At 41.5% G+C, this 15,031-nt stretch overlaps 1 long non-coding RNA gene across 1 annotated transcript; it reads right to left on the minus strand.

Moving 5' to 3' along the window:
- Positions 1–653: 653 nt before the first annotated feature.
- LOC141421281 (uncharacterized) lies at positions 654–10,093 on the minus strand. The gene is made up of 3 exons (XR_012445889.1): positions 9,161–10,093; positions 4,817–4,852; positions 654–865 (listed from the first exon to the last, which is right to left on the minus strand). It is a non-coding gene; the product is annotated as an uncharacterized lncRNA (long non-coding RNA).
- Between the last annotated feature and the right edge of the window lie 4,938 nt (positions 10,094–15,031).

Raw genomic sequence — 15,031 nt, forward strand, 5'->3', positions numbered from 1 at the left:
TTTATGACTGAGCAATATTCCATGTACATAAAAAATATTCCATGTATAGCATATATACCATTGGTTCTTGGGCACCTTGGCTCATCCCACATAATTGCTATCATAAACAGAAAACCAGCACACTACTTTTGAGAGTGCAAAGGAACAGTATTAATGATCATGCAAGGATGGCAGGTGAAAACCAGGATTGGTTTGGGCAAGCAGGAATCTATGGTTACCCTGTGATCACCATATCTTCTGAGAAGAGCTAGAATCTGTAACATGGTTTTATCAATTAAAAGAATGGGTAGTAACTATATACTTGTACTGATTAGTAAAATATTCAATATTATTTTTGTGTATGCCAGCTATCATTGTCTAGCATCATACTGAACAATAGGTGCCTTGGACAATAGAAAAGAAATTTAAGGGGGTGGCAGAATGGCTCAAGTGGTAGAGAGCTTGCCTAGCAAGCATGAGGCCCTGAGTTCACCTAGTACTATGAAAAAAAAAAAGAAAAGAAATTTAAGTTTTTAAAGTGTCAAACATTATTCAATCTAACTGAGAAGAGTGATACAGGATGTTACTCTGATAAACAAAACGCAAGCACCTTTCAGGGAGCAGAGTAAGACATATAAGATAAATAACAAATTAGTTAAAAAGTATTACCTTAAATTACACATGGGCTGTCCTTGACTTGTAGTGACTCTTCTTAAGGTTCCTATCCTGGTCCTTGCAGTTCCATCACTTCAGTATGCAGAGACCAGTTGACTTCCTGAGTTGCTCCTGGGCTGAAATCTTAGAAATTCTCCTCCTTGTGAGCATAGCTCCTCTCCTGGGTGCCATCTGTAGCTCCTACATAGTTAAACTATATGGCCATGCACCCCTAAATTGAATCAAGAAATTTGAGTATGGAAGGCATGATACAATTGGTAAAAATCAAACACTATAGAACTAGTCATTTAAGGTGGTCACAGAAGGGTCCAAGTTTCAGCAGAAGCTCAGCCACAGATCTGAGATCTTCCTATTGAGTGTTACAACCACACCCCACACTTTTTGAATGACAGCTACAGTGCTTACTGTGTTTAATTTATAGCCTCTCACAAGATTGGTTTTAATTTGGTCAAAACTGTTGTTTGCCATTTTGTATTTATGAAGCTTATTTTTCCTCCTTGGCTGACTTCTCATGTGTATATACTTATTTGATTTAATCTACCTTCCAATAATTAGTTTGGCATTTTTTCATGCTTATTTATGAGTGATAAGTGTAATTATCAAGATTGATTCAGCAACCTTGGGAAACTCAAATGACTAAAGCTTGATAGTAAAGAAAACAAAGTTATAAAGATCAGTCCTGACATAGAATACTTAGGATTATTTCTTTCCATAGCCTCAGATTGGATCCCAGGGCCAGTGTGATGATGGCTTGACAATTCTTTCCATTGTGCCAGGGATGGGAGGGAATGGCATGGGCCAGGCCACTCTCTCCCCAAAACTGCTGAAAGCCTCCCCGTCAGCTGAGAAAAACAGCCCAGCCATGCTTGCTTTGTGTAAGAAGGGGACATATGTGGAACATATTAATTTCATTATCTGAGGGTTTTTTTAAAGTGGAGATTGAATTTAGGGTTTCACACTTGCCACTCTACCACTGGAGCCATTTCTTCAGCCCTTTTGCTTTTAGTTTGTTTTTCACATAGTGAGATAGAGTCTCACACTAACCTTGGCAAGTCCTCCTGTTTCTGCATTTCTCATTATCTGTGTTATTGATGAAAATATTCAGATTGTTCTCCTTGAGTTCACTGCTGTTTTATTCTTGTCCTGGCCCTTTTCTCTATCAAAACTTATTTGCAGGAAAAAATTTAATATTTTCTATTCACACTTTACTATATTTTTCTCAAATTGAAAAATAGCTTTGTTATTTATTATGAAATTATTCTATGCTTATAGGACAGCTAAACGTCATAGAAAAATAGAGAAGGAAATAAGAATTATTCTAAATCCCATCATCTAGAAATAACTCCAGATTTTGAGGAATATTCTTCCTGATGTGAAAAATTTCATTTCTTAGTCAGAAATCATTTGACGCTTTAAAAATTCAATAATATATTGTGACTGTCCCCCATTAGTAATTATAAAATTACATCCTCAATCATCACTTATAAATATGTGTATACATATAATTGGTATTAAAAAGGGATTTCTATAGACTAATAAAATTTAGCAGAGTTCATTTAGGTAAAACAAAAACAATTCACAAATCAGGCAGCTCCCAGAACTAAAGAAGGTTCTGAGAACTCCAGCCAATGCTATCAGACAGTAGTTATAGGGAAATGAAGGTAAGCACAGAAAGCTACTTATTGGCTACAGCTTAGTCAACCAGCCAGCCAACTGGTTATAGCTTCACTAGTTCATTGGTTACAAGGCCTCCTGCAATCATCAAAACTCAGTTACTGCCGGGCACCAGTGGCTCATGCTCGTAATCCTAGCTACTCAGGAGGCAGAGATCAGAAGAATCAAGGTTTGAAGCCAGCCTGGGCAAATAGTTCTCAGGAACCTATCTTGAAAATACCCATCACAAAAAAGGGCTGATGGAGTGGCTCAAGGTGAAGACCCTGAGTTCAAGTCCCACTACCACAAAAACAAACAAACAATCAAAAAACCTCAATTACTGTGATTGAACTCTTATGTTGGTTGGGATGTAGTGCAAATATCTAGTCCAAATCTATAGCTTCTCACAGATTTTATTTAATATCAGTTTAACCAATTTTGATTTCAAGTTTGATTTAATTCCAATTTTATGAACATTGAAATGAATTGTAATCTTTCACTATAATCTATGTCATATTTTTTTTTCCAGTACCAGGGTTTGAACTCAGGGCCCTGTACTTACTAGGCAAGTGCTTTATAACTTGAGCCACTCTCTCAGCCCTATATGTCCTTAGTATAGTATAAACTATCAAAAACTACAGCTGAAAGAGTTCTCACAGGCTAACTTGTTCAATGTCACCATTTTGCTGATGATAAACTGAGCCATAGGAAGGTAAAGGGAAAATAGAATCCAAGTCTTTAACTCTGTAATCTACTGGCCTTTCCATCTGTCTGCTACTGTCTTTTTTGTTTTGTTTTAATTATGCTGATTAAAATGCTAAGTAGCACTGACTTTTCTTTCTAATTCCAGTACCAAAAGATTGTATCTTAAAAACTCCCAAAGTCATTTGCATTAAATTATTAGTAGATTCCTGTATAGTTTTGGGGATGAAGGCAGGAGATTTATCAAGTACCTGAAATGATACAGTAATAAATATCAATATGAAAACCAATAAATATCTCACTTTCTTTTTCATTTCTGGCAGTATTTGGTGGAGGTAAAGGGTGGGAATTGAGAAATAGAGCTAGCAGTGGTTTGGGTCAGTGATAGAATGTGATACTCACTCCTAGTTTTAATCTCCTCCCAAGAGGAGAACCAACAGCTTTCACTTGGGTCCGATTCTGCTCTGGAAGGTCCAGAGCTAGATGCTGAAGTAAGAGGGTTTTGATGATTTAGATGATGATAGAATAGATCAAGCAGCACAGAGTTATTCATTCTGTACATACTCAGCATAATTTGGGGCTAAATTCTTGGTCTAACTATTGACTTAAAATATTAGATCATTATCAGGTGCTGATGGCTCAGGCCTATAACCCTAGCTAATTGAAAGTCTGAGATCTGGAGGATCAAGATTTGAGGACAGCTCAGGCAAATAGTTTGCAAGACCCCATCTCCAAAATAACCAGAGCAAAATGAACCAGAGGTGTGGCTCAAGCTCAAGTTTTGAAAGTGTGAAGCCCTGAGTTTAATTCCTAGTCCCTCCAAAAAAAAAAAAAAAAACAAAAAAACAACAACAATATAATATGGACCCTCTATATTAAATATGAGGACCTGTCAATTTAAAAATCATAAGCTTGGCCTGACAGAATGGCTCAAGTGGTAAAGCACTTGGCCTGAGTTCAAGCCCCAGTACCACCCCAAAAAATAAAAAACATAAGCTACTGCTTCTTGAATAAGAATAAGTCTAAGAAGCAAGAGATTTGGAATTCTATGTGATCTTTGGAAAATTAATTAAACTCTGAATTTCTTGGTTTCTGTATCTAGCAATAAAGATAATGATAGCAATTTACTTGATGAAATAAAATAAAAATCATTGTAAGGCATTTGGCAAAAAAGAAAATGATTTTTTTAAAAATAGAATTTGTTGCACATCAAAGAAAATGGAGAAAAACAATCTTTTTTTTTAAAATAAGAACCAGTTGTATTCTGTATGTATTCTTTAAAGAACATCATGTTTGAGTTGAAGCATAGTTTCTTATATACTTTAAAGGATTAAATAACTATTCAAATAGAAGTTGAGCAGCTGTAGAAATATCCCACAGAATAGAAAATGAAATGAATTTGCAGAGGTAATGGAGCCTTTTATTGCAAAAGCTTTCCAAACTTTATTGAAAATTTCCCAAAGGTCTTGGTTAATATTATGAAAAAAAAAAACCTCATGAACTTGGAAACTGCTTACTAACAAATAAAAGCAATTAACAAAACCATTTATGTTGGCAACAATTATCACATAAACACAAAATTGTTTAATTGGCTGAATTATTAGAATACTGTTGTTTCTTATTAAAAAACTCAATTTTTAAAATGATATTTTCTCCCCTTGATTTGAGTTCCTAGATTGATAAATATATTTTAAAAAAGGAAGAGAATAAAGGCTTTGAGATTTGGTACTCTTGATTATCCATACATGGATTATCCACACTGTGGAGTGTTTGGGTTGATGAAATAGCTCAGAGATAGAGCACTTACCTAGCATGCTCAAGGGCCTGAATTTGATCCCCAGCACTGGAAAAATAAAAAAGATAGTGTTAATGTTAAAAGAACATTAACTCCTTATGTTGCAACTCCTTATAATGCATTTTGACCCACCTTCCTATGTTCTTAATCCTGTGTGCTCAAGATTTGGGCAGATTGGAGCATAGGGATTGGAGAAGGGCCACTATCCAAGGATGAAGTCTGAAGATGGCACTGAGAGAATGGAGCAGAGGCAAGAGCCATCTGAACTGTCATTGTGTTGGCTATACTTTGTTATGAATGAGATTTTGGAAGATGGGAAACCCCTACCCCATAGGTAGCTGTGAGCATAGGCCTACTTAATTGATCCCATTTCTTACCCACAGACAGGAAGTTAGGTATGGATGTGCTGAGGTGATTGAGGAGCTGGTGAAATTCAGGCAAAAATATTGCCAGTTGTAGCTCAGGGAATGTGAATTAATTCATTTAAATAACATTCATACGTAAATTGGAAAGTCAATCTCCTGAGGAAAAATCACAAACATGTATATTTAAGCCACAGAAATGATTGAATTACTTCTCTGGTTGATCTCCAAGATTGCAACCTCTTTAAGTTTCCATAATTTGTTCATTCATTCGCTCATCAACTTATTTAGCCTTTATTGAGTTTATCTTATTTGCCAGGTACCATGCTAAGTGCTGGAAAACTTAAAACTACATTCTGAAAGCAATGGGGAGTCACTGGATGATTGAAAATACAGTGACATAATCAGATTTCCTTTTTGGAAAGTAGACTGCCAGTTATGCAGAAAAAGAACTGAAGGAGAGTGAAACTAGAGAATGGGAGAGTAGTTAGGAGCCTACAGAAACACCTCATCTGAAGGGGAAAGTTTGAGCTCTAGTCTTCAGCCCCTCTCTATTACAAATGGTGAACTTTTTGAATTAACTTTACTGCTTCTTTGTCTTTGAATATTGTAGAGGATGTGATGCACCTAGATGTTTCCAGACATGGAATAGAAATTTGAGCTAAGTATCATGAAATGTATCTCAGTGAAAGGGTAAAAAAGAATTCTGGAGCTAATATTTATTGAACCCTAGGCACTATTCTGACGTTTCTGTGCATTATGAAATGTTTTGTTTTGTTTGCAATGCTAGGGATCAAATCCAGGGCCTTGTACATGCTAAGTGTCATGACTTCTTGATTCCTTCACTGTTGTTTTTTAGGTTTGTTTAGTTTGGTGTTTATGTTCTTAAGTAGTGTTCAATTATATGTGCTCATTTCTAATTCAAACTGGTTTATTTATTTCAAAGATTTGATTCTGCAATTCAGTAAAAATAGGTTTTTTTATTTTTAGGATCAATTTAACTCAAGGCACAGAAAGTTAGTCTAGTGCATTATAGTTTTGGGGTTTATGTTTTGATTTTATTCGAGGTCTTAGATTTTATAAATAAAATCATAAACTTTGTTCACAAAACTGTATTATATATTTAAAAATCATCTGACTCTAAACTCAGTAGGACTTTATAATCTGAAGTCATATTTTTCTTCAGCTCTGAGAAATTTTATTCTGTTCTCTTTGTTATTTCCTCCTTCTACTCTCTTTTCTTTCCCTCTGTAACTTCTATTAGCTAGACATTGGATGTAGGAAATCTCACCTCCCTGGCTCTCAACCATCTTCACAAGCTTTCCATCTTCTTGCCTTTTACCTTACACTTCAGGGAAATTTCTTTGGCTTCTGCTTCCACTAATCCACTCCTCAACGTGCTCTGCTTATCACATAATGAATTTTTAACATTAGAAACTACTTTTTAAAAAATATCTAAGACTTCTTATTGATTATTTGTCATAGATTAAATATGCTCTTAAATTTCAGTGAATAAAATTAAATACATTTAAAATTTATCTTCTGTTTCCTTTATTAACTTAGTTTTCTCTTATGTTATTTCTTCTGCTAGTTGAATTTGGTATTTCTCTTTCATGGCATTGGTCCCTCTTCCTCCCAAAAAATGTTTGGTGATTTTGATGGTTCAATCATTTCTTATATGAGAATGGGTTCCCTGCTCATTCAGATGATTATATCCTGTCCTCAGGGGCTATGATGGAGACACTAAAGGTTCTTTCTCATTTCTAGGGGTCAGTAGATACCTGGGCTCTGCTCCTAGGGTTCCACGATTCCAACTACTCTCTTTATCACACAGGCAAACACCTGATACTTATTGGAAGCAAAGAGGAGGTCCCTCAATGAATTATTCTGTCCCAGGACCCCCTCTTCCCTCTTGTCTTCTTTGGCTCTTCTTACCTAGAACTTCCCTAAACTATTCCTTCTCTTGAACCTGCTTTTGTTTCTTCTGATTTTGAACCAGATCTTACTTCTCTTCTTTGTTTCAGGATTTCCTAAATATCCTGGAACATTGGGCAACCCTTTAAAAAAATTTCCCTGTGCTTTTAGGCTCCTATTCTCTTTACAATATATCTTTCTATGAAATTTAAGGTAGAAGAGAAACAAAATGTGTGTGCTCAATCCACCATCTCCACCTTACTTTCTTTATTGTCTCTATTTATTTTCAATAACACAAGCTCACTGTGAAAAATTCAGAGAATGATGAGGCATGGCGGCACACACTGAATTCCAGCACTAAGGAATCTAAGGTAGAAGGATCAAGAGTTCAAGGCCAGTCTGGGATATAGTGAGACCCTGTCTCAAAAAACTAACCAACTAACTCAGAGAAATAGACCATGAGAATTCCCTCTTATGTTAGATGCCTCTAGTGTCCAAACTTACATCCTCTTGGCCTCATCTATTGATCTCAGCTGCAACTGAATAGACTATCCCCGGAGGGCTTCTACTGCAGTCTCCAATGCACACCTTCCTTTCTGGCCCTAGAACTCTTCCAAAGCTGCAGACTGCCTGGGGAAGCTTGCTGAGGAGTTTGGAAGTCTAGGGTACCAACATGGGCAGGGACACTGGCAGTGACAGTTCCTTGACCAACAAAGATGAGGGCCAATCTTCCGCCTGCACACAGACAATTCTGAGATGTGCTTTGTAATTGTGAGGCAGTCTCTGAAGACTTGACCCCCTGTTGCCTACAACGATGACCTCCACAGTGAACCCTTTTATCAGCTTTTCCTTCCCTCTTCCACTCCCCACAATTTCTCATTCTTGTTCTCTGAGACCTGCCTCCCATCCCTTACTTGACAGTGCCCTTTCCCTCTGCACTTTTAAACTTCCCCTCTCCCTCAGTTCTGATTTATCATTTCACTGTAACTCTATTAGCTGTAAGGCATTTGGGGATGCTGTCAGGATAGCAGGATCTGTAGCAAATGAGGTTGTATTGAATTATTTAGCTTTCAGCTAAAGTGGAGATAACTAAAGCATCTGAACTGGTTTGTAAAAATCTTGGGGGTAATCTGTCTGCTGCGTTGGAGCTTTTATCATATTAATTTTTTCTTTCTGGTTGGAAATTATAAATTTTAAGGCTCCAAAGAAAAATGTATGCAACTATTCAGTTCAGTGCCACAAACCTATAGCTAAGGAATTATCTGTTTCATGTAGTGTATAATTATGTAGCTGCAGAACTGCAATTCTCAGGAATCATGAATTTATTTAATAAGTTTATTCACACAAGGTTTTTAAAAATATAAATACATAATTTCCCTTTTTTCTTCCTTTCAAAAATAGATCAAGGATTTCTACTTGAGCTACATAACAGTCTCAGCTTTTGAAGATGGCCTGTTTTTCTTGAGTTTTCCTTGTCAGAAAGACAAGAATCTTTTTAACTCGGTAATGAACAAGTGAATTTTTTTAGGGGGGGAGTATGAAGAGGATTAAACCAGCAGCTAAGTACATGCTCTACTGCTGAACCACATTCCCAGCCCCTACAAATGGATTCTTAAAAATGTTACCAGCAAAGGGAGAGAGAATCACTGCTAACCTAAGGGATGACCATGGCTTTTCCTGTATCATCTTTCTTATATTACCAGTTTCTTGGGAAATTGACATGTAATAAGGGCCCAAATAAGAAGAGGGTAGAGTGTTCTGTGGCTTTAATACCTGTGGAGTTTGCCCACAGATACTACACTCAGCACTTCTGTGTCCAAACAGCTCTTAAGAAGTGTTACTATGGCACGCAGTGAAATGTCGTTTGCATACATTCAATATATAAACTAAGGTTGAACATCTGGCAATTAGACACCCTTTCCTGATGAATCCTGGAAAACACCATAATTATACTCTCAAGCAAATAACTCAAGAGTAAGGCTGTTCCCTTGTTGAGAATACCAGGCAGCAAAGTTAAAACTCCCCTCTGCATCTATGCTCTTTTAATCCCCATTGCTATCTCCATAAAACCTGCGATTACCTGGGTTGATGGCTGGTGCAGCAGGTGGAGAAGAGATGAAAGCTTCAGCAAGGCATACAGCAAACCTTCCTGAGCGATGACCTTGTTTTGTAAGAAAGTCAAGAAAATGGACTGCCTTGCAAGCTGCCCATATTCTTCTGTGTTTCTCTTCTGAGCTGACACGAAGAAGCCTTGTCGTTTCTTCTTGGCACCATTGATTGGTTCTAGTGTTTCCTCTGGCCTACTGCACCCAACCCCACCCAGGCTTGCAGTGAGGAAGCCCAGGCTCGCCAGGAGACCCTGGTCGATCAGAATGAAATGCAGGTGGGCGGGTGTGGCTGCTAGCCTGTTGATTATTGTCCCTGCAATGTGAGAGCGCCCTGGGACTGCAGGCTGCGCGCCGCCGGCCTTGCCTGGTTCGCCCCTACTGTATTGGGTTTACAAGAGGCAGGAACGGAGACACTGAGCCGGCAGGCTGGGGGCCGAGGCTTTGGGCCCAGTGCCCACTCCCTGCGCTCCCAACGTCTGCCCTCACCACCAGCCGGAGCAGCCCGCCCGGGAGCGCGCTTTCTAACACACCAGCCCCTAGGAACAATCTGTCCCTCGCAAGCGGCCGCAGCAGGGGCGCACTGCCCTGGCGCCCTCCTCGCCCACCCTATGGCCTAAGCGTGTCTTTTAGTATATTTTAAAAAGCGGATTATTGGCAGTGGGGACGTAGGGCGGCAAAGACTCATTTTCGCCGGGCGCACAAATTAGGCCTGAGCTGCGGAGTCAAACCCATTCCAGCCGTAGAGGGCTCAGGGTGGCGCGGATTAGGGGAACTAAACGACGATGAAGGCGCCCGGGGTTCGGGCGGCCAGCGGGGAGGCAGAGGCCGGCCTCAGGAGCCCGCGGAGGCCGGGCAGGTGCCCCTGGGCTCGGAGGCTGATTGGCAGGTGCAGGAGTGGGTGGGGAAGGCGGGGGCTGGGCCTGGCGCTGCGGGAGGCTGCGGCCCCGCCTCCCCGCCCCCGCCCCCGCCGCGGGACTATCTGGTCCCGGCAGCAGCGATGTCCCCCGGTAGGAATGTCCCTCCTCAGATAATGTTATTTATATCTCTGGGCGGGTCCGCGGCTCGGCAGCACCAGGCGCCCGGCGGCCGCTGTGCCAGGAGCCCTGCGCTGCCCTCCTCCCCCTGCACCGCCGCCGCCCCGGGGCTCAGGGTGGCCGCCGCTTCAGTCCCAGCGCAGGTGAGTCCCAGGAGGGCCCAGCGGCCGGAGGGAGCTGAGTGCGGGTGTGCAGGGCAGGGGCGCGCGGCGCGAGCGCAGAGGAGCGCTGGGCCGAGGGGATGAGTGACGCGCGGAACCCGGGGGACCCGGCGGGGGCCTTGCCCCAGGTGCCAGGCGTGGAGTTGGAGGGGTACAGAGCCCGGGAGGCCCTGACAGCTGCAGCAACCATCACCCTGGGACGCGGGAACCCGCGCGGGCTTCTGAGGCGCTTGGCGAGCTGGGTGCTAGCTTTGGAGAGCCGGCTCCTAAAGAGTCACCCCGGGGGTGCAGGCGCAGGTCGAGGGGGTGCGTGTTTTTGGCTGCCTCCTCCAAGACCCTTGTCTGGGAGCCAAGGGGTTCCTGCCTCGAGTCTGTCCGACCTCCGCGCCGTCCCTCCTGCCTCCCGCTGCCTGGCTTCTCAGCCCTGGGGCTGCTTAGATTCTCTTCTGGAACTTGGCTGCGCGCTCCCCCGGCCGCCCTGCGCCCAGGCGGGGAGGGCAGTTCAGGGCAGCGGAGGGGGCCGGGCCTCGTGGCGCTGGGCATGAAGTGCAGAGTGGTCCCGGGTAGACAAAGAGGAAAGATCCGGCTGTCCCGATCCATACTTCAAGGACTCCTCCACCCCATCTCCTAAAGAGTTCCTCTCCGGCTCCAAGCTTCTGCAGTCCATTCTATTCTTACACTACCAGCAACATGGCCCCAAGAAATAGCAGAAACACGAGCAGAATCCCCAACTCCCACCAACTCACCAGACTTCCAAGGGGAGAAGGAGCTGCGGGGTTTGAGTACTGTTTCCAGGACAAGCAGATGGGGCCTTGATTTATAGACTCTTACTATCCAAACCACTGTTTTCAGTGAGCAATTAGAGGTGCCAGGAGTTTATAACACTTGCGACTGACTGAAGGAAAATAAAAAGAAGCCACCTTTTTTTTTTTTTTTGGTAAAATTTTAGATGCATCTGATTGGGAATGGGGTGGGAAAATACAGTGAGTGACAGTCTTTTTGTACTGAGAACTTCTGTGGGGAGAGGCGAGGCTGTCACTTCTAGGTAGGAGGCAGCCATGCAAAATCCATGTGTGTGGCAGTCCGATGTGTACTTTAGTTTCTAAGAATGGTGACTCAGGTATCTCTGGAATGAGAGGAGACTGGAAATCAAAAATTTCAGGCACATCTAAACTGTTCACTAACCTATCCTTAGCTTCACAGACAGTTCAGAATTTTACTCTAAAATTCCCTGTTTTAACCCCAACACTGCTACCCAGTGCAGGTCGCTTCCTATTCCAGGAGTAGACTTTTATGCTTTTCCTAAGAGCACTGGGTTCCAGAATGCCATGGGAATTGCTTAGACATGCAAAATGTCATTAATGTGTGCTGAATGCCCAGCACTCAACCCAGCTCTGGATTTGCCCAGAGGCTTAAAAGGAATATTGAGCATCCATTGAAGAATAGCTAACCAGCCTTGAAACAAACTGACTCCAAAGTTGGGTCATTTATACAGAATTTTATCAAACTTGAGAGTAAAGCAGTTGAAAGGTTTTACATTATGAAGATATGACCCTTTAGCTGTTGCTCTTAGCTTTATCAGTGGCCCAGTGGTAGTGGTTGGGGGTGAGCCAGGCCTGTTAATATGGAGTTCTCGGAAGACACAGAGTCCACTCATGAACTCAAGGAATTGAAAGCACCCAAAAACTTCCAGGCATCTAGGCCCGGCCTGGTAGCACAGGCATATCAAGTTTTCCTGGGTGGTTTGCCCAGTGGAGTGCTGGGATACCACCTTTTGCTCTCTGGTTGTTGCCTTCTTCCAAGTGTTCTGAAGGTGTCCTGTAGCAGAACACCTGCTGGACCATAGTGGGAAGAAGGGTAAAGGCATGGCAGAAGGCAGGCTTCCTATCTGGGATCATATTTGGCAAAATTAAAATGACTATTTTAGACAAACTAGGTGTTAAAGAAAGTTTTGAACTAAAGTCAGTCTGACACAGTTTTAGAAAGTAATTTTTAGGTTTAAAAAAAAAGATTTCATTTATTCTACCTTTTATGTACCTTTTATGTGCCTAGTTCAGTGCCTGGCTGGTAGTGGATCCTCAGTTGATGTTTGTTGAATGAATGAGGGAACAAATAAATTAGTGCTCAGAGTTTTCTTTATATTATCCCTTTTAATTGTCACAGTAACTCTGCAAGGTGGCTCCCGTCATCAGCATTTTGAAAGTGAGGAATTAGGTTCAGGAAACTCAATAACTTGCCTCACCTCACACAGCTGTTGAGAGATGAGGCCAGGATTCAAGCCCAGCTGTTTGGTTCCACTGTCTTCTTAAGGTTAGACACTCTGCAGGGGATATAGAAGTCCATGTTGAAAAGATTTGGCTGTACCATTCTTTTAGCTTCATAATCTTTGGACCTCAGCTAATAGTTTGGTTTATATCATAGAAGCTTAAAAAATATTGCCAAAGACAGTATTGAGCATTTATTTTCTCAGAGGTTTTTAGCCTTGCCCATCATTTTCAGGTCATTGTTTCAAGGACAGAATTGTAATTTTGGCAGTAGTCAAAGCATGGATTTTTTTTTTTAAACAGATTTTTCTTTCAGTCCTGGAAGTGGCAAAGAGAACTTGATGATGCACAGGGACAGTGTGATAGGACAGAGGATGACCATAAAAAATTCATGAGGCAAACACGACTGGAGTTGGAAGGGGCCTTGGAAGTCATTGAGTCCAGCCTTCTGTTTGTGTAGTTACTTGCTTAAAGGTGAGACCTAGCTGCAATTAACCTGACCGTTTATGTGCCTCCATACTAATCATTTTGGCCCATTTCTGTCTTCTCTCTCTTTCTTTCGAGGTCAATATGGTTTATTTCCTCAAGTTCTGTCTAATCAAACCACTGTGGTTTTCTTTCCTTTTGGGGAGATTATGACAGGTCATATGAGTGAAATCTAAAAAAAGAAAAGGATATTGGAGATAGGCAGAGAGAAGACATTCATGGGCATTAAGTGCTAGCTAACCTGTCCTCTAATCTCTCAATGCTTGTAAGGTGTACAGGTACATGCATTACCACTGGGGTTTGAACTAAAGGACTTGTGCTTACTAGGCACCTGAGCCATGCCCCCAGCCTTTTTTGCTTTAGTTATTTTTCAGGTAGGGTCTTGTGTGTTTGCCAGGGCCGGCTTGGACCATGATCCTCCTACTTACGTCTCCTGCGTCACTGGGATGACAGGTATACACCACCATGCCCAGCTTTTTTTTCTTAATGAGGGTCTCACTAATGTTTTGTCTGGGCTGGCCTCGAACCTCAATCTTTTGATCTCTGCCTCCTGAGTATCTGGAATTATAGGCATGAGCCTCTTAAGAAGTACAAGTTTTAAGACAAAATAATAATGTGGCAATTTTGGGGGGGTAGGAGTAGGAAAGTTTGTTAGAGAACTATGGAACTGTTAGATTATTAGTTTAATCTAAACCTAATTACCAAATTGCTTTTGGAGAGTGTTGTTTAAAAATCAAACTTGAACTTTTACACTCTGCCCAAGACTTGAAAAGGAAGGACCCATGGCCAGTGTTGAGTTTGAAGTGATATCAAATACATTTCTTCATTATCCATAATGCTTTTTCATAACCTCAGACCTGCAGATTAACATTTATCCATTGAATTGGGAGGATCAGGAGTAAAAACAACTGTGCTGTGAAGGCTGATGACAAGTTTGATTTTATAATGAAGCCTGGCAGGGAAGTCCTGGACTCTGAAACCCTCTAGGTATTATAAGCCAAAAATATAGGTCAGAGGATGCTTATAAAGATGTGTTTTATCTTCAGAGTAACTTGTATTGACTCATTTAATCTTTGCTGACAGATCTTTGGTTACTCCCCCCCCACCCATTGTAGAGAAGAAATTGGGGAAGAAGAGTGCATGCAGTGGTTTATGTGCCAGAATCACCACACAGCACTTGCTGGGGTTATCACAGAGATGTGTCTTTCTTCTGCTAACCCCAGGAAGTGAAGGTCTCCTGGTTTTAGAGGGGGAGGTGGAGATCAAAGGAGAATGTAGGAGGTAGCCAGGAGAATTCAGTCAATCTGGCTCTGTTCACTGAATAACCAGCTCTCCTTGGTAAATATTTCAAAAATGGCATAACATGTTTCGTTGCTATGCTTATTTCTTAATTCACAGCCAAGCCATCCAAGTTCTTCCGTTTTCAGCCAGCCTTAGCTGAACATCAAACCACCAGGGGATTACCAGCCTTGCAGCTCACAGAGTTTAGAGGCTGCCATAGACAGAATATGTTGCCTCAGTGAGTCGTCTGGCTGGCTTATGACAATTCTCAGACCACCTCTCATTTTGCTCCTTCTTTTTTCTGGTCGCAGGAAATATTAAAAAGTCATCATCATCTTCCTACCTCAGTAAGGACTCCTCAGGCTTTGCCATAATGTTTTGTTTCCATTATTTCTGTGCAGACCTGGCTAGGACATAATTAAAGGGCAATTAAACCTCAGACATATATCATGTTAGCAATGGAGGCAAAAGCGAGCTTCCTTCCTTTCTTTCTTTTGAATGCTATAAATTGAGCAAGTGAAAAGGCATAGGGTTAGAAAAAAAAAAAGAGGCTTTGCATTGAACTGGGCCCAGATCATCCAGGATATTTATGAAAAGAATAACAGGGCATCTTGACA

The sequence above is a fragment of the Castor canadensis genome, chromosome 3 (assembly GCF_047511655.1).
Source record: "Castor canadensis chromosome 3, mCasCan1.hap1v2, whole genome shotgun sequence".
Lineage (NCBI taxonomy): Eukaryota > Metazoa > Chordata > Mammalia > Rodentia > Castoridae > Castor > Castor canadensis.